The sequence below is a fragment of the Chiloscyllium plagiosum genome, unplaced genomic scaffold (assembly GCF_037043375.1).
Source record: "Chiloscyllium plagiosum isolate Xiang-an unplaced genomic scaffold, Cpla_swu_hap1 HiC_scaffold_45, whole genome shotgun sequence".
Lineage (NCBI taxonomy): Eukaryota > Metazoa > Chordata > Chondrichthyes > Orectolobiformes > Hemiscylliidae > Chiloscyllium > Chiloscyllium plagiosum.
Window position 1 is genome coordinate 91,197,600 of NW_028270183.1, and position 19,699 is coordinate 91,217,298.

A 19,699-nucleotide genomic window follows, 5' to 3' on the forward strand; every position below is an offset into this window, starting at 1 on the left:
TAGCTGTAACACTGAAAAGTGTCTGGATCTCCTTTCACTACAGTCACAGAAAGCAATATTGCAGGAATGGAAAACAGTTAAGAAGAGAAATGTGGCGTTGCACTTCATTTCCAGGGGATTTGAGTCCAGCAGTGATGGTATCTCACTGCAACTGTACAGGGACTTGGTGATACCTCATCTCGAACATTGTGGAGGATTGTGTGAGGTTTGGACTACTTAACTGACAAACGACAAACCAGACATTGAGGGAGAGCTGCGAAGTAGAGCCAGACTGATCTCTGAGATGAAAGGATTGTGTGGGAGAAGAGTATCGGGCGAATGAGCCTGTATTCCTTGGGGTTTAGGAAAATGAGTGGAGATCTCAGTGACATATATAATTCTTTGACAGGGTGAAACCGATTGGAAGCAGGGATGATATTTCCCCTGGATGGGACGTCTAAAACAAGTGCCCACAGTATTAGGTAGACAGGTCACTCTGCATTGAGATGACAATAGATATCTGCGCTCAGAGACTGGTGAACCTGGGGGACTCTCTCGCACATAAGACTGTGGAAGTCAAGGCACTGAATATAAATGAGGATTTCTATACACTAGATGGAGAGAACAGGCGTATGATGTAGAGGTAGAGCAACAGCCTTCATTTTTATATTATGGTAGAAAACTCAATGAACAAAAGGGATTAATCAAATGTCTCTTTATATAGTTTTATCATAGTTAATCATATTAATGAATATGCACACTGTGTGGGCGAAGTGCATTGATGGGATATTATCAAATGAACTAGAATGGGTGGAGGCTCAATGTGTTGAATGACCGCCTCCTTTCCCGATGTTTCTGTGCAGTTTGTGGGAAAACTCTGTAAATGTTGTCACAAGCTGTCACGTGTTCGGAAGGAGGGCTCTGCAGGTCTGCAGGATTGTGTATCCAGATACGTTTTTCCAATTCTAAGCCTGGTGATGGGTGGCCTATCAAGATTATCCTTGAAGACCTCAGAGAAATGTGATACAATTGATGGTCTGCTTGGCCCTTTCTGAGACTATTGAAGAGTTCATCATATGTCTGCGTCTGACGTCACGTTTAGGCCAGACCAGGAAAGCATGCGAGATTTGCTTCCTGAAAGTACATTGGGGAATAAAGTGGTGATTTCAATCGACGTTGAATTCAGGGTCATTGTTACTGACAATAGATCTTCGATCTCGATATTTTATTAATTGTTTTTAACTTTCACCAGCTGTCAGAGCATTAACCTGGCCTGGATTCGTAATCCAATGGCATTTCCACAACAGCACCATCTCAACATCGGGACATATCAGAAACCACACTGAGCAGGTTATTTCTTAGCTGTTTGACAGCTCTTTCAAAAAGAACTCCCACCAATGTTACTGTCTTGATGGGACTGAAGCAGTGGTAATTGATCAACTTGCAATTATTCTTCTCTTAGGGGATGGGACACAGCTAAATAATTTTCCACGTTGTTAGGGAGCTGTGAGAGTTGGAGATGGAATGAAACAGTTTCCCCAGGGACAACATGCAGCAGAAATTTTCAGTCCTATTCCAGGAATGGTGTCATGGCCCATTGTCTTTGCTGTATCTACTGTGTTCAGTTGGTTCTTCACGTCAGGTGCAGTGAATCGAAGTGGTTGAAGTCGGAAATCTTTGATTCTGTGGGTATAATGGCGAGGGTGAGATGGATCATCGACTGAACACTTCTGGCTGATGATAGTGCAATTACTGCATGCTTTGGTTTTACCCTGATGTGCAGGGCTATTACATCGTTAATAATTGGGATATTTGTGGAGCCATCTCCGCCATTAAGTTGTTTATTCGTTCATCACCATTTACGACTAGATGGGGCCTGAGTGAAGAGTTTTGATCTGATCAGTTGGTCTTGAAATCATTTCACCTTCTCTTTCAGAAGTTAGTTCTGCTGTCTGAAATGCAACCAGTCCAGTCCAATAACTTTAACAGGTTGTCATCAGGTTTCAGTACACACGTTTCTAACCCTGGCATATGCAACACACTCATCACTGAATCATAGATCGGCTCGTTGGTGATGGTAGACTGAGAAAATATACTAGGGAAAAGGTTTCAGGTTGTGGTTCAATACCATTTTGCTGCTGATGCTGTGGCTTGCGTTATTACATCAATGTTAAGAATGTTATTTTCAAAGTAAGAGGAGCACGAACTTTGAAGAGGATTTTTGTCCTAGAAATGAGCTGAGAGTAGCAAAGCATTGGCAATGAAAGAGATTTATAATGTCATAGAGTCTTAGATTCACACAATATACAAAGAAACCCTTCAGCCCAACGTGTCCATGCTCACCAGGTTTCCTAAACTGAACTAATCCTGTTTGTCTGCATCTGGCATATAGCCTTCCAAAGCTTTCCTACTCATGTATCCATGGAATTGTATTTTAAATGTTGTAATTGTATGCCCCTGTACTGCTTTCTCTGGCAGCTCATTACATATACACAGCAGTCTGTGCGAAACATCTAACTCTTCGATCTCTTTTTACCTCTCTCCACTCTTTCCTAAAAGCCTGTACCTTTGATTTTGGACACTTCTTCCCTGGGGAAAAGACCTTGGCTATTTACCCTATCCATGTTCAAAATAATTATAACACTCTGCAAGTTCACCACTCAGCTTGCTACACAAATGGGAAAATAATTCCCAGACTATCAAAGACAGCGATCTAGGGATTAGTACCGGTACCACGTGCTAGCCAACATAAAAATGAACGAATAGGCAGGATGAACACATGGCTTGGGGGATGGTGTAGAAGGTTCAGGTTTGTTGGACATTTGGACTGGTTCTGCGGAAGGTGGGACAATTAAAGATTAGATGGTCTACACATGAACCAGACTGGAACTAACGTCTTGGGGGAGGTTTTGCTCCTGCTGTTGGGGAGGTTTTAAACTAACGTGGCAGGGGGCTGGAAACCAGAATAGCAAAGAAGTAGACAACAGGGTGGAAACTGAAGGCTATAAGAATCTTGAAGTTAACATTAATAAGGGGAATATTAGACAGAGAGCAGATGAACGCAAAGAACTGGTCGCTCAAGTGCATATACTTTCATCCAAGGGGTATAGTGGGCAAGGCAGATGAACGTAGGACTTGGGTTGGTGCCTGGGGTTATGTCGTTATTACAGTCACAGAGACTTGGTTGAAAGAACGGCCTGATTAGCAACTAAATGTTCCAGGATATAAACGCTTCAGACAGGGCAGGGAGAGAAGTATAAAGGGTGGGGAGGAGTTACATTGCTGCTCAGGGATGATACCACGGCTCTGCAAAAAGAGGGCATTATGGTGGGCTTTAGTAGTGAAGCATTACGGGTGGAAACGAGAAAAAAGAAGGGTGCAGTTACATTGTTGGAGGGAAAAGTACTAAACTGGGCCAACGCAGTTATATCAAAATTAGGCAGAAGCTGGGAAATGCGGATTGGGAGCAGCTATTTGAAGGGAAGTCAACATTTCATATGTGGGAGGCTTTCAAATATAGTGTAAAGATAGTGCAGGATAAGCACGCCCCGTTGAAAGCAAAGGATAGGAAAGGTAAGATTCGTGAACCGTGGATGACAGGAGAAATGGGACGAGTAGCCAAGAGGAAAAGAGAAGCGTACATAAAGTCCAGATAGCGAAGAATAGAACGGGCCGTCGTGGAATATCGGGAGAGTAGGACCATTCTTAAACGAGGAATTAAGCGGACTAATAAGATTGAAGAATTCATTGTTCGGCAGGTTTTGGAAAAATGCATATGTAGCAAAGTTGTTGTTTTGGGTGATTTCAACTTTCCCAAAATCAACTGGAATCTCCTTGGAGGAGATTGCTTGGATGGAGCCGCTTTTTGTCAGGTTTGTTCAGGAGGGGTTCCTTACTCAGTGTGTAGACAGGCCGACGAAGGAAGAAGCTATTTTGGATTTGGTGCTCGGAAATGAGCCAGGACCGGTGCAAGATCTCGCGGTGGAGGACACTTTGGTGATAATCATCATAATTGCCTCACATTTATCAAAGTCTTGGAGAGGAAAGGCAGCAGTTATAGGAAGGGAAGATACTTTATTGGGGAAAAGGAAATGATGACGCTATCAGACAGGAGTTGGGAAGTACAGCATGGGAGCTATTGTTCCACAGAAAGGGCACAGCAGACATGTGAAGACTGTTTAAGGAGAAGTTGTTGCGAGTGATGCAAAACCTTGTTCCTCAGAAAGGTAAGAAGGGGACAACGAGAACACATGAACTTCGCATCCAGAGGAAGAAGGCAGCTTACGTAGGGTGGAGGAAGCAAGGATCTACCACAGCTTTAGAGAATCACAGGCTTGCTAGAAAGGAGCTCAGAAGTGGACTGAGGAGAGTCAGGACTGGGCAGGAAAAAGGCCATTCAACTCGTACGTGAGGAATAAGAGATGATCAGGATTAAAGTAGGGCCGATCAGGGACAGCGTAGGGAACTTGTGAGTAGAATATGACCAGACACGGGAAGCCCTAAATGAGTCTTTTGCTTCGGTTATCACAAAGGAAAGGGACATTGTTTCGAATGGGAGATTTGAGAAACTCGTATACATGCTTGATTCGATCAAGATCGATGAAGCTGATGTGCTGGAAGCTTTGGCAAACATTAAGATTGGGGAGTCCCCAGGGCAAGGCCAGATTTATCCCAGCTACTCCGGGAATCGAAAAAGGAAGTAGTTCCACTTTTTAAGAAGGGTACGAAGGAAATACCTGGCAATTACAGACTAGTTAGTCTTACATCTATGGTCAGCAAAGTTTTGGAAAGAATTCTGAGGGATAGGATTTATAATTGGGAGAAAGTGAGAACTGCAGATGCTGGAGTACCAGAGTTGAAAAAAGTGGTGCTGGAAAAACACAGCAGGCCAGGCAGCATCCGCGGAGCAGGAGAGTCTACGTTTCGGGCATGAGCCCTGCTTTATTCCTGAAGAAGGGCTTATGCCCAAAACGTCGATTCTCTGCTCCTCGGATTCTGTCTGTCCTGCTGTGATTTTCCAGCACGACGTTTTTCAACATAGGATTAATGACTATTTGGAAAAGCATAGCCTGACGAAAGGCAGTCAGCATGGCCTTGTGAGCGGCAGGTCATGCCTCACAAATTTTATTGAGTCCTTTGGGGAGGTGACGAGGCAGGTCGACGAAGGTCGAGCAATAGATGTGGCATTTGATAAGGTTCCCCATGGTAGCCTCACTCATAAAGTCAGGAAGTATGTGATACAGGGAGACTTGGCTATCTGGATTCAGAATTGTTTAGATGACCAAAAGCAGAGAGTGCATGTAGGTGGAAAGAATTCTGCCTGGAGGTCAGTGTTGAGTGGCTTTCACAGAGCTCTGTTCTTGGGCCTGTGCTCTTTGTACTTTTTATAAATGTGTTGGGTGAGGAGTTTGAGGGGTTGGTGAGTAAATTTGCAGAACACACAAATGTTGAAGGTTCGTTTATAGTATCGAGGGATACTGCAGCTGCAGCGTGACATAGGTAAAATATAGTGCTGGGCTGAAAATGACAAATGGAGTTCAATCTTGACAATATGAGGTGATACATTTTGCAAGGTCAAACTCGAAATCTGAATATAGGATTCCAGACAAGATTCTTGGCAGTGTGGAGAACAGAGAGATCTTTGTGTTCAAGTAGATAGATCCGACATAGTTGCTACCCAAGTGGATAGGAGTGTTAAAGAGCATATTGTGATTTGGCTTTCCTTAAAAAGGGGATCGAATTTAACGCAACGAGGTTTTGTTACAGCTCTACAAGTCACTGGTGAGACCACACATGGAACATTGTGTCCCGTTCTGGACGCCGAACTGTAGGAAATGTATAGAGGCTTTGGAGACGGTGCAAAAAAGGTTGACCAGGATGCTGCCAGTACTGGAGGGCTTGTCTTGTGAAGAGAGGTTGACCAAGCTCGGACTTTTACCTCTGGAGATGAGGAAGAGACGTGACCTGATCGAGGTATGCAAGCTAATTAAAGAAATAGATAGAGTTAATAGCCTGAGACTTTTTCCCAGAGCAGGATTGACTGGTGCTCGTAGTTTTTAAGATATTAGGAAAAAGGTATAGAGGGGATGTCAGAGGAAGGTTCCTTTTGCAGAGAGTTGTGAATGCAAGGAATGCGTTGTCAATGGTGAGGATGGAAGCGGAGTCATTCGGGACATTAAAGCGACTGCTGGCATGCAAATAGATCGCAGACAACTCAGGGATGTGTAGCTTAAGTTATTTGATTTTACATTAGGATTAATGCTCGGTACCACACCGTGGGCCAAAGGGCCGACTTTTCTATGTTTTATGTTCTAAATATGGTAATGAAATAACTTTAGTGAGCACAATTAATGAGAATTGCAAAGAAGCAACCGGGTAACTGGAGAAAGGATTGGTCCACAAAATGATAAGGAAGAAAGGCTGCATTTTTAACCTGAGAATATGTATGAAATTCTGAATGATTTCTTTGAATCCACGTTCACTGAGGAGAGAAGAGATAGAAGTTTGATTACTCTGAATCACGCTCACATAAGTATGTAAGATTTGTTTGGTAGGCTCGAGCTTATTAAGGTGGACAAATCCACAAGACCGGATGGGATGTATTCCAGGTTGCTCAGGGAGGCAAGAGAGAAAATGCCTGGGCCCTGTCAGCTATCTTTGTAGCATCCTTAAACACAGGTGACGTGCTGGAAGAGTGGAAAATTGATCATTTTGCCCTCCAGTACAAGAGGGTACTCTGAACATTTCGGTTAACCACAGACCAGTGAGCCTGACATCAGTGGTGAGAAAGTTGCTGGAGAAGGGACTGAGGGGTAAAATCTATTTATATTTGGAAAAGAACGGACTTATCAGTGATAGGCAAAACGGTTTTGTGCGGGAGAGATCGTGCCTTACCAACTTACTCGAATTCGTTGAGTAAGTAACTGTATTGATAGATGAAGGAAGGACTGTAGATGTCATATACATAAACTTTGACAAGGCGTTTGATAAGATTCCGATAGTAAACTAACGGAGAATGTGAAGTCACATGGTGTGCAGAGTTTTCCAGCTAGGTGGCTAAAGAACTGATTGAAAAACAGGAGACCGAGAGTCATCGTTGAAGGGAGTTTCTCGAAATGGAGAAAGGAGACGAGTGGTGTTCCACACCGATCAGTGCTTGCGCCAGTGCTGTTGTTGATGTACATAAATGATCTGGAAAAGGGCACTGTTGGTATAATCAGCAAGTTTGCAGATGACACGAAAATTGGTGGAGGAGCAGAAAACGTAGGACACTGTCAAAGAATGCAGGAGAATATAGATAGTCTGGAGGGTTGGCAGAGAAGTGGTAGATGGAGTTTAATCCAGGAAACTGTGAGTTGATGCATTTTGGAAAGTTTAATTTTAGAACGAATTATACAGTAAACAGAATGGCATTGTGAAAAGTTGATGAGTAGAGAGATAGGGGAGTGCAAGTCCATTGTACGCTGAACGTCGCTCACAGATGGATGGATTGGTCAAGTAGGCATATAGTATGCTTTCCTTCATCGGATGGGCTATTGAGTATAAGAACTGTCAGGTCTGTTAAAATTGTACAAGGCATTGGTTCGACCGCATTTGGAATACTGTGTACTTTTCTGGTCGCCACATTACCAAAAAGATGTGAAGGCTTTGGAGAGGGTGCAGGCAAGGTTTATGAGGATGTTGTCTGGTATGGAAGGTACTACCTATGAAGAGCGGTTGAGTAGCTTCGGATTGTTTTCATTAGAAAAAAGGAGATTGAGGCGAAACCTTATTGAGGTCTACAAAATCATAAAAGGTATAGACAGGGTACATCGAGATAAGCGTTTTCCAGAGTGAAGGATTCAGGAATGAGATGTCACGCTTTCAAGGTGAGAGGTGAAAAGTTTAAGGGGGAGACTCGCGGCAAATACCTTACACAGAGGGTGGTAGGTGTCCGGAATGCGGTGCCAGCAGACGCAGGCACGTTAGATTCATTTCAGATGCGTCTGAACAGATGGATGAGTACATGGGGAGCAGAGGGACACAGATACTTCGGAATTGGGTGACAGACTTACACACTGGATTTGGATCGGCTCAGGCTTGGAGCGCCAAAGGGCGTGCTGGCTGTAAATTTTCTTTGTTCTTTGTTCTCTTTGTTTTATCCAGGCTACCATTATACCTCAAGACCTCCAGTCTCTTTCTCATCATTGAAATATTTTGCACTCTTTCCGGTTTATAACATTCTTCGTATATCAGGGCAACACGAATTGTACACAGTACTCCAAATGTGACCTTACTGTCCTCTTGAACAGCAACAGCATCATGTCCAAATTACTATATTCACTGCTCTGACTGATGAAGGTAATCGTACCTACTGCCTTCACACCAACCTGTCCACATGTGTAAGTCCTGCTCTGATTTGTCTTAATAAAGGCAGTACCTCATATTTATCTGTAGGAAGCTCCGGCTGCCAATCCTCAGCCTACTGCTGCAGTTAATTATGATCTTATTTTCCCTTTAAATGACCTTCTTCACTGCCATTTAACCAGCAATCCTCGGAATTCTAGTAGCACACAAACCCACCAACACTCTCAAACAAGAATTAACAAACTTAAAAGACCCAGTATATCCCATGGACAAACTCAACGTCATCTACAAAATTCCATGCAAGGACTGCCACAAACACTACGTAGGACAAACAGGAAGAAAGAGAGGCACCAGGATACACGAACACTAGTTAGCCACAACAAGACACGACCCTCTCTCCCTCGTAGCCCTACACACGGATGACAAAACCAAAACTTCGACGGGGACAACACATCTATCCTGGGACAGGCTAAGCAAAGACATGCCAGAGAATTCCGAGAGGCCTGGCACTCCAACCACAACGCCATAAACAAATACATAGATCTCGATGCCATCTATCAACCCCTCAGAAAACGAACACGAAATGACATCACCACAAACCCTAGGAACCCTATCCAGGAGAAAGATACAAATAGAAAGCAAGAGACAACAGCTTCGCTTCACTTGGAGGTCGCTACTGGTGATGTTACCTAGCCAGGTAATGAAACGTCTGGATATCAAACCTACAGCTCAGCGAACAAGCCTACACCCTAAGCCTCAACCTGAGCTACAAACCTTCATAAACCTTGCAATAACCAGCAATTTGGTATCGTCTACAATGTTACCATCCATCCTGTGTATATTCTCATCCAAATCATTTCTCAAAATAACAAACAACAGTGGCCCCAGCACTGGTCTTGTGTCACATCGCTGGTCACCACAAATCTCTCCCTGCACCATCTGGCTCCTACTTTCATTTCGAAGCTCTTCCTGATCCCCTGTGATCTAACCTTATTAGCCAGGCTACCATGTGGCATCTTGTTAGGTCTCACGAATGTCCTCGTAGAAAAACGTATGCTTGAACAGGCCCTGGGTGTTTATCTAACGTTGTGCATTTTCAAAATTCCGGTACTTCCTCTTCTGTAAGGAAGCCGCATTTCAAAACATCACTGCATTGATTTATTTCCGTAAGTTCCCCAGTTTCCATGTCTTCCTCCACAGTAAATGCTGACGCATTTTGGGACCTGGGAACATAATTCTATTAGTATGATAATAGTCCTGAAAAACGAAATGTCTGCTCCACAAGTTTACGTAATAAATTGGGGCAAGGCCAGTTCTAATGGAATTGGGCAAAAACTTTAAGAGTTGAGTGGAGGAATCTGTTGAAGGTGAAAGAACATCAGAAAAGTGGGAGTCATTAAAAAGCGAGACAGTGAGATTTCAGGAATTACATCTGCACCTTAGTGTGAAAGGCAATGCGGACAGGAGCAGGGCACAGGATATGTCAGGGCACATTGAGGCTTTGAACAAGGAAAAAAAAAGGAGGCATACAAGCAAGACGTTGTACAAGCTTGCTGGTACAAGCAAGACGTTGATTAGATTCCCAACAGTGTGGAAACAGGCTCTTCGCCCCAACAAGTACACAACAATCACCCAGACGCATTCCTCTACACTTTACACTATGGACAATTTAGCATGACCAATCACCTAACCTGCACATATTTCGACAGTGGGAAGAAACCGGAGCACCTGGAGGAAACCTACGCAGATACGGGGAGAATGTGCAAACTCCACACAGACAGTTGCCCGAGGCGGGAATTGTACCCGGTTCCCTGGTACTGTGAGGCAGCAGTGATAACTGCTGAGCTACCGTGCCGCCCTTCATATATGGGAACACTATAAGTTGCACAGTATACATATATCCTCAAGGCGCATATAGCAAAAGGGTAAGATGACTCAACCATGATTAACAGACGAAGTTAAAAATTGTATTATATCAAGGGAAAGTCGTTCAGAAAAATAGCAGACATCATGGATTCCTTGGAACAAAGGAGGACCAAGAAATTGATAAGGACATTAAAAAGACATCAAGAATGCAAACTAAATAGAAACATAAAGACTGATGTAAAGCTTCGGACAATATTTGAAAGGAAAGTTAAAGCCACGTGAAATGTTAAGCAGTGTGGAACAAATGTGGATAGGATAATTTATTGCTGATAAAAGAGAAATTGCAGTGAAACTAACTCGTTATATTGTGTCTGTCTTCGTGGAGGAATACATAACATCTCCCAGAAATACAAAGTGACCATGAGACTTGTGTAACTAAAGACTCAACTCCTGCATACTAGTAACGTGGTGTGTTAGAAAACATAACCGGGTTAGTGATAAGTCTGACAGACCAAATGTACTTCACAATGTAATTTCAGAGTAAGAAGCAATGGATAGATTGATTGCATTGGGCAACACAGTACTTCTCCTGTGCAATTTGGAAGGTTAGAAATGTATTCCACGATCCAAAAAGGGGAGAAGAGGATAAGTGGGGAAGTATAGACCAAGTAACTTGTCATGCACAGGAGAGAATCTTTTTAAATCTGTTATAACAAATGTGGTATTGGTCATTTAGAAATTAATAGAAAACTTCAAGAGAATGCATATATGAAAGGGAAGTTATAATTTTCAGACATTTTTCTTGAAGATATCGCTTGTAGGTATAAACAATGGAGAACGAACAGATTTGATATAATTGTCTATTCAGGAGGATTGTTGTGGTTCTGTTCGCCGAGCTGGGAATTTGTGTTACAGACGTTTCGTCCCCTGTCTAAGTGACATCATCAGTGCTTGGGAGCCTCATGTGAAGCGCTTCTGTGATGTTTCCTCAGGCATTTATATCGATTTGAATCTGCCGCTTCCGGTTGTCAGTTCCAGCTGTCCATTGCAGTGGCAGGTATATTGGGTCCAGGTCGATGTGTTAATTGATTGAATCAGTGGATGAGTGCCATTCCTCTTTGGAATTCCATGGCTATTCTCTGTTTGGCTTGTCCTATAATAGTAGTATTGTCCCAGTCGAACTCATGTTGCTTGTCATTTGAGTGTGTGGCTACTAAGGATAGCTGATCGTGTCGTTTCGTGGCTAGTTGGTGTTCATGGATGCGGATCGTTAGCTGTATTCCTGTTTGTCCTATGTAGTGTTTCGTGCAGTCCTTGCGTGGGATTTTGTACACTTCATTGGTTTTGCTCATGCTGGGTATCGAGTCCTTCGTCCTGTTGAGTTGTTGTCTTAAAGTAGCTGTTGGTTTGTGTGCTGTTCTGAGTCCTCGTGGCTGTCAGTTCGGAAATGTTTTTGATGTATGGTAGTTTGGCTAGTTCTTTGGGTTGTGGCATATCCTCATTCCGTTGTCTTTTCCTTAGGCATCTGTTGATGAAATTGCGGGGGGTATCCGTTTTTGGTGAATACATGGTATAGGTGTTCTTCTTCCTCTTTTTGCAGTTCTGGTGTACTGCAGTGTGTTGTGGCCCTTTTGAACAGTGTCCTGATGGAACTTATTTTGTGTGTGTTTGGGAGGTACTTTCGTAGTTTAGGACTTGGCCTCTGTGTGTGTGGCTTTCCTGTATACCTTTGTGGTGAATTCTCCGTTAGGTGTTCTCTGTATCATCACGTCTAGGAATGAGAGGTGGTTGTCCTTTTCTTCCTGTCTAGTGAATTGGATGCCTGCGAGGCTGGCGTTGATGATCCGGTGTGTGTTCTCTATTTCTTTGTTTTTAATGAATACAAAGGTATCATAACATATCTGACTCAGAGTTTGTGTTGAATGTGTTTAAGACTGTTTGTTCTAACTTTTGCATTACCATTTCTGCCATGAGTCCAGAGATGGGTGAGCCCATGGATGTGCCGTTGATTTGTTCATATATTTGGTTGTTGAATGTGAAGTGTGTTGCGAGGCACAGGTCCAGTAGTTGGATTATGCAGTCTTTGTTGATATGTTCCCAGTCTTGTTGTCTGTTCTGTATGTACAGCAGGCTGGCTATTGTTTCTCTGGCTAGGGTTGTGTCGATAGAGGTGAACAGTGCCGTTACATCGAATGAGACCATAGTTTCTTCCTTGTCTATGCGTATATTTCTAATGATGTCCAAGAATTCCTGTGTTGACTGTTTAGAGTGGCTGGATCCGTTGATCAGGTATATTAAATAAGTATTAAATAAGTGCTTCCCCATGTCCTCAGTTTCAACTAACACTTCCCACTATGATCTTTAATTGGACCAAGTCCGACGAGCGACATTATACAATATCTAGTCTCGAGACTGTCGACCATACCAGTTTCAGTCGGCAGACCACACCAGGCTCAGTCTTCAGACCGCACCGTGCCCAGTCTCAAGGCCTCACGGGGCCCAGACTCCAGACGATACCAGGGCCAGTCTCCATAACACAACGGGCCAAGTCTCCAGACCGCAGCAGGCCCAGTCTCCAGGCCGCAGCAGACCCAGTCTCTGGGATATACTGGGCCAGACTGCAGAACATTCCAGGACCAGTCTCCAAACTGCATCGGGCCTATTGTACAGACGACACCGGGCCCAGTCTCCAGACCACACGGGGCCCAGTCTTCAAATTGCACCAGACACAGTCTCCAGACTGCCCCGGACCCAGTATCCAGACCGCACTTGGACACTCCAGGCAGCACTGTTCTTTAAATCTTGAAACCTTGATTCCCCTCGCGATCCTCTGGTCTGGGACTCATTTCCTCTATTCCCAAAGGAGTCACGTTAAAAAGACACTAGTTTGGCAAGAAAATACTCTCAAGAAAATAGAATAAATAAAGAAGACACAAAGTGTGAGCGGAGCATAGGTGTTCAACCTGGAATATTCTGACGCTGTCACCATCTTTATGACATTCCACGCTGTTTCCTTCTTCAAAGAATGTCTTTGAAGACTCAGAGCAGTTTTCTATGATTCCTTGCAATGTTGTCCTTGAGGTAATAACAGAAAGACACAGACATACCCTTCGGTGGCCCGTATACTGCCATTGTGGTTGTTTCATGACATTACAATCTATTTTCACTATTCTTTCGAAGAGTATATCCAAAAAAAAACATTCAAAGTTATAGAAAGCGAACTAAAATTAAACTCAACCTCTCCTAAATTACTTCAGTCAGGGTGACCTCGATGCAATTTAACTGTTTGGTCTGCATAGCTCCATGTGTTGGACAGATATCGAGTCCGCATGTGTAGGTAAATTCACTGCTGTGGTCTGCACAGATTCTGGTGCTGGAAAGATAAATTTTCCAGGTCTATAGATCAAAGCACTGCGGTGGTCTGCTTAGTTCCCCATGCTGGACAGATATTTTTTTCCAGCTTTATAGATCGCTGCAGTGTTGCGGTCTCCCTAGCCCCCAGTGTTGTACAGAGACCTATGAGAAAGTGAGGATTCAGATGCTGGAAATCAGAGTCGAGAGTGTGCGGCTGGGAATGTACAGCAGGCCAGTCAGTATCCAAGGAGATGGAGAATCAACGTTTCTGGCATAATCCCTTCATCAGAAATCTGATCAGGGCTTATGCCCGAAACTTCGATTCTCTTGCTCTTGGCATGCTGCTTGGCCTGATGTGCGTTCCCAGCATTCTAATCTGTGTTTAAAGGTCAATGCAGATCTTGATCGACACAGTGTCGTGTGCTTGACAGATATCTCCTCTGATTTAATTTTCTCTGTTATGGATTGAAAATGTATTATATCTAACAATTTCAGCTGATTTATAATGCCTTTCATTCTCATTTTGTGAATGGATCCGCCGTTTCTCACTTCATTAATGTTGCAGTGTGCCTATGTACAGTACATCATGTTGGTAGATATCTACTGTACTGGCAGCAACCACAGCCTCTTCATTCAGAAGCAGTCAACCATTCCCATCGTCTTCAGGTCTCCACGTTGCAAGAAATGATAGCCTTCTGAATAAAGGCCATCCACTTGGAACACGTCTCAAAACGCAGCACCCCTCACCAACCCCCCCCCCCCCCCCCCCCACCGCCCCCAACCAACCACTTCAAAATATTCCGTGTGTAACGAGAGCAGTGGGGCCACTGGGAACATTAGGGAGCAGATCATCAGGGAGATGGAGCAACACTTACCATGACTGAAAAGGTCAGACTGAACATAACAGTACACACTGTGTCTCTACGTCCTGTTATCTCCTTACATTTATTTAATATACAGACTGTAATTCTTGCTGAAAAATATCATAGTTTTACATATACCCACGTTACATTCCAGCTGCCAAGTCACTGTCCATTGCTTATCCAATTAGAGATTCTTTACCTCCTCTTGATAGCTGAGTTTTCTGACTATCTAAGTTAGAATACATCTGTTGCATTTCTCCAAAACATTGCAAATCCTTGAGGTCCCACTACTGGTCACTGTGTCACTGCAGTCGTTAATTTGTGCTAAACTGATAAAGACTCAATTATCCCTAACTTATCCCTTCTCCCGGCTCAATAACCAGTCCTCCCATACGCCCGTGTGGCTGTTTTGAAAGGATGAATGTTCCCTGCAATTTCCAATGGACCAGGAATGAGATATTAAAAGATCAGCTTCAATTACTGAGCAACAGGCTCGAATAGCTGAATAGCCTCATTCTGTTCCTGTTTAAAACTCTTGATGGGCAGAATAGCCTGCTTCAGTTAACTTCTGACATTATGATGGAGGGAACGCCATTGATGTGGCAGCTGCTGATAGACCATGTTGTCTCATGGAGGACCAGCTTCCATTTGCTTGGTCCTTTCGAAGTATGTCCTACTTCACAGGCGGGAGTGCCACATAACACAGTGGGCAGGATCTTCAATATGAGGCAGCTGAGATATTCCCTCCACCAGGACTGGGTACTAGCTGCTCCGACAAATACTGTTAGAGACAGATCCATCTGGAAAAAGGAGTTTGGTGAGAATGTTTCCTTCATTTTGGTTCCCCCATCAGTTGCCGCAGTCTGGTTTTTGTGTATTTGATGTCTCTCCCTGCTCAGTCAGTGGTGGACCTCTGGAGACACACTTGGTGTTGGCCATGAAGTCCCAGACCCAGAGTATGTTCTGTGTCGTTCTCACCCGCAGTGCTTCCTTTGATTTGTTTTCAAAGTCAAGGGGAACTGAGTTACCACTGAGAGGTGGGGAGGAGGGGAGCAGGATATATCCATCCTCAGGCGATTTCCTTGACCACCGTTGACCTGTTAGCAAGAGATTTCCGGGGTCCTGAAATAAATATTGGGGAATTGCACGCTAACCTCTTCCCTAACTTTAACCCAGTGAACCCCCATCACATTTGGGTCTGTACTGCCGGTGGGACAAGATATACCCAGGGATGGTGATAGTGCTGCATGAAACATTACCCATCAGGCCTGATTCTTTGAAGAGAATGGTGTCAGTCTGTTTTCTAACTGGAAATGTAATGCTCGAAAAGCACAACAGATCAGGCAGCATTCGATGAGCAGGGGAATCAACTTTTCGAACATCAGCCCTTCAACAGGAATGAGGCTTCTGGGCTGGGTGGCTGAGAGACAAATGGAAAGAGGTTGGGGGTGAGGGCAAGGTAGATGAGAATGTGATAGACAGGTGAAGGTGAGGTAGAAGGTGTGAGGTCAGAGAAGAGAGCCGAACAGAAAAAAAGGGAAAGATGAAGGACAGGTCAAGGGTGCGGTGCCGAGTTGGAGGCTTCGGATTGTGATAATGTAACGCGAGAGGAAATGCGAAAACTAATGAAATCGACATTGACCCTGTTCATTTGCAGTGCCCCACAGCGGAATATGAGGCGTCTTCCACAAGGTTTCGGCTGGTTATTGTTTCCCGATAAAGAAGCCAGAACCTGCATGTCCATGATGGAGTGGAAGGCAGAGTAGAAGTGTTCAACATGTGACAGTGGTGGTGATTGCTGCGGGTGTTCCAGAGATGTAGGCTGAAATGATCTGCAAGATGGTGTCCAGTACCCCCGATGTAGAGAAGACCAAATTGAGTGCAAAGGACACTGTAGATGACATTGTCGTAGGCACAGATAACTTTCTGTCGGATGCGAAAGGATCCTTTGTGGCCGGAGATGGATATCAGTCGGAAGGTGAAGACGCAGATTTTGCAGGTCTTGCGGTGGCAGGGGAACGTGCCGGGAGTGGGATGAGGGCTGGTGGCGGGCGTCAATCTGACAAGGAAGTCGCAGAGGGAATGGCCTCTGATCAGGGTAGGGAGGGAACTTCCTTCCAAGTTGTGGCGTCTGTTTGTAATTGGCGAAAATGGCGACGGATGATGCGATGTATACGAACGTTGGTGGGGTGGAAGCTGAAGGGTGTCTGTCCTTGTTGCGTTGGGAGCACTGGGATTGGATGGCGCAGATGCAGCAAGTGGAAGAGATGCGCTGGACGGCATCAACAAACATTTGGGAAGGGAAATTGCAATCTTTGAAGAAGGAGGTTATCTGGGGTTTTTTCTGAGGTGGAATTGGTCCTCCTGGGAGCAGTTGGGACGGATAGAGAGCAATTGTGAATCAGGAATGGCGTTTTTACAAAAGGCAGGATAGAAGGAGGTGTAGTCTCTATGGAGGTAAGTGCGCTTGTAGGAAATGTCCTTTGTTAATTGGTCGCTAGAAATGGAGGTGGAGAGGTCTAGGAAGGGATTAGGTGTCCAAGAACACCCAGGTGAACTTGAGGTTGGCTCGAATATATTTGTGAAGTTGATGAGCTGTTCAATCTCCTCGTGGGAGCACCAGGTATCTCCAATACTGTCACCAATCTAGCGGAGTAAAATATGGGGAATGGTGCTGAAGTACCTGAGGAAGATTTCGTGGAATATTCTGTACCCAATATTTTATAACGGACTTTCACCGAACATTCTATCCCTAATATTATTTGTGAAAGGCCGGACATCAGTGAATTGCACAAACGGTCAGATGCCGAGGGAAATGATCCCGTTCCAAGGAGAAGGAGACAGTGTTCTGAAGTCCTTCAGGCAGTGAAAGTGTTGAGTACGTTTTCCCTGCGTTTACATTTCTTCACGATACAGGATCGACCACAACTTAGACGAAAAAGCAGAAATTTCGAAACTCCGTTTGTCCTCAAAGAACTGGGAATGAATCCTCAGGTTAGCAAATTTTTCACCCTGTGTATTAGGTACTGGAAAGAAATGACCTTTGCCTGCTCTCGAGTTATCGAGTTTGGGGAATTTCTCATGAACCATCTGTTCTTGCGGACGTGTCTCTGTGTGTTTGGGAAGGGAGGGTTTCTTGTGATTTGTGACATTTTTGTCAGTAATTCAGAATTTCCCATTCGTTATTGCAGCTCCAATTATTTCAGTAATAATTCTCTGAGTAATTTTACACATTTGATAATCTCACTGGGTCCTCAGTCAGACTAGGAAACTTGCGTACAGGCTGATGGATAATCTGCTTGTTTTCCTTCCTCACAGTTAACGCACTGACAATCTACGTCCTACATGAGAAAGATTGTGGATTGTCTCCATGTGTGAGACGTTACCTGGTGGCTATGGCAGCGGCAGATCTACTGGTCATTATCTTCGACCTGATACTGAGAAAGATTCCCGTTGTTTATGCAGAGTTGTTTTATTTTTTCACGTCCATTCCCGTGTGTAATATCCACGCCGTCCTAGTTAATGCATCCATTGACTGTTCTGTCTGGTTCACCGTCACTTTCACCTTTGATCGGTTTGTGGCAATTTGCTGCCAGAAACTGAAAAGCAAATACTGCAGTGAGAAAACAGCAGTTGTGGTGCTGGGAGCAGTGATGGTGCTGAGTTGTTTAAAGAACATTTTCTGGTATTTTATGCTCACAACTCGGTATCGGCTGATGAACCGCCCCTGGTTTTGTGATGGAAAATATGGTGTTCAATTCTCCCCTGTCTGGGTCACAATCCAGTCCATCCACAACACTGTAACCCCGGCTCTACCATTTCTCCTGATTCTGCTGCTCAATGGTCTCACAACCACACACATTTTAGTGACCAGTAGAGCCCGCAGGAGATTCCGAGCTACTACCAATGGGGACGCTCAGTCGGACACAGAAATGAAAAATAGAATTAAATCCATCATTTTACTGTTTTTGATCTCGACCAATTTCATCCTGCTATGGTCAATATTTATGATGTATTCTATGTGGGTCCGGATTAAGGATATTGTGAATACTCCTGTACATTTCCATCGTTATCTGCGGGAATTGGGCTTCATGCTGCAGCTCCTCAGTTGCTGCACAAACACCGCGATTTATGCAGTGACACAGAATAAGTTCAGACAGCTTCTGAAGAATATGCTGAAATATCCATTTACCTAAATTCATCAATCAGTCACATTCAGTCGTTAATCAATCCATTCAGGATTTCCTCATATCAGTTCAGAATTTCAGAGATGAAGCAGTCTGTCTCTCTTTTAACAGACTGAGGGTAGCTCTGGTCTGTCCAACATTATCCCACAGTGGGTTTACTTGGACACATTAGAATGTTCCTCACAACTTAGTGGCCAATGGGAAACCGCAACATCCAACTGACTGTCCTCCATCACTTCAAATTGTAAATAAAAGTTCATTAAAAAGTGCCAAGCAGCAGAGTGAAAGGTATTGTTGTTTGCCTTTGATTTGAAGAAGCTGGGCTGGATGGAGAAAGAGTCAGCCCCAAGTCCATCTCCACAGGAAGGGGAGGGATTGGGCCTGAACTCAGCAGTTGGGTTTCAGTCATTCTGTCCTTGCTTTTACCTCTGTATCCCCCCACTCTGACCTGGCCTTCTACACAAGTCAGCTCTCTGCCTTTTTCCTTCTCCCTCCATATCTCCCTCCCATGCTCACAGTGTTCCTCTGTTTCTCTCACTCCGCCTTCCATTTACACAGTCTATTTCACTGTCCTCCGTTCCCCATTCTCCTGCGCTCTCTGCGTTCTGCACTCGTTACATCCTAATCTCCGTCTCTCCAATTCTGTCTTCCGTGAATCCTCTCTTTACATTCCGTTGCAGGGGGAACAGAAGATGGGTGTGGATATTCAGACCGATTCTGGGGGAGAAAAGATGAATGTGGCGTACCAGGCTGTTGCTCACTTATCAGCCTGGGGCTTGGGACCAATGTCCTTTCTCGGGGATACAGTAAATGAGAGAGCATTCAAGGAGGTAATAGTGGGGGAGGCACCATCGGCTGTGGAAGGGGCTGAAGGGTGGGAGTTGGACAACAGGCTGCTTCACAAGGTAGAGACTATGTGGAACCCATTGTAGATACTCATTGATCTGAGTGGGAACGTGATCAAAGGCCATATCGAAAGAATTAACGAGGGAGGGGTATGTGACCAATGTTCAGGGTAGGGAGAGTGCGGGTGAGTGAGCGTGATTGTGAGGGAGAATTCAGGCGGATGTTCGTGACGGTGTGGACTGTGCACTAGTAGCGTAC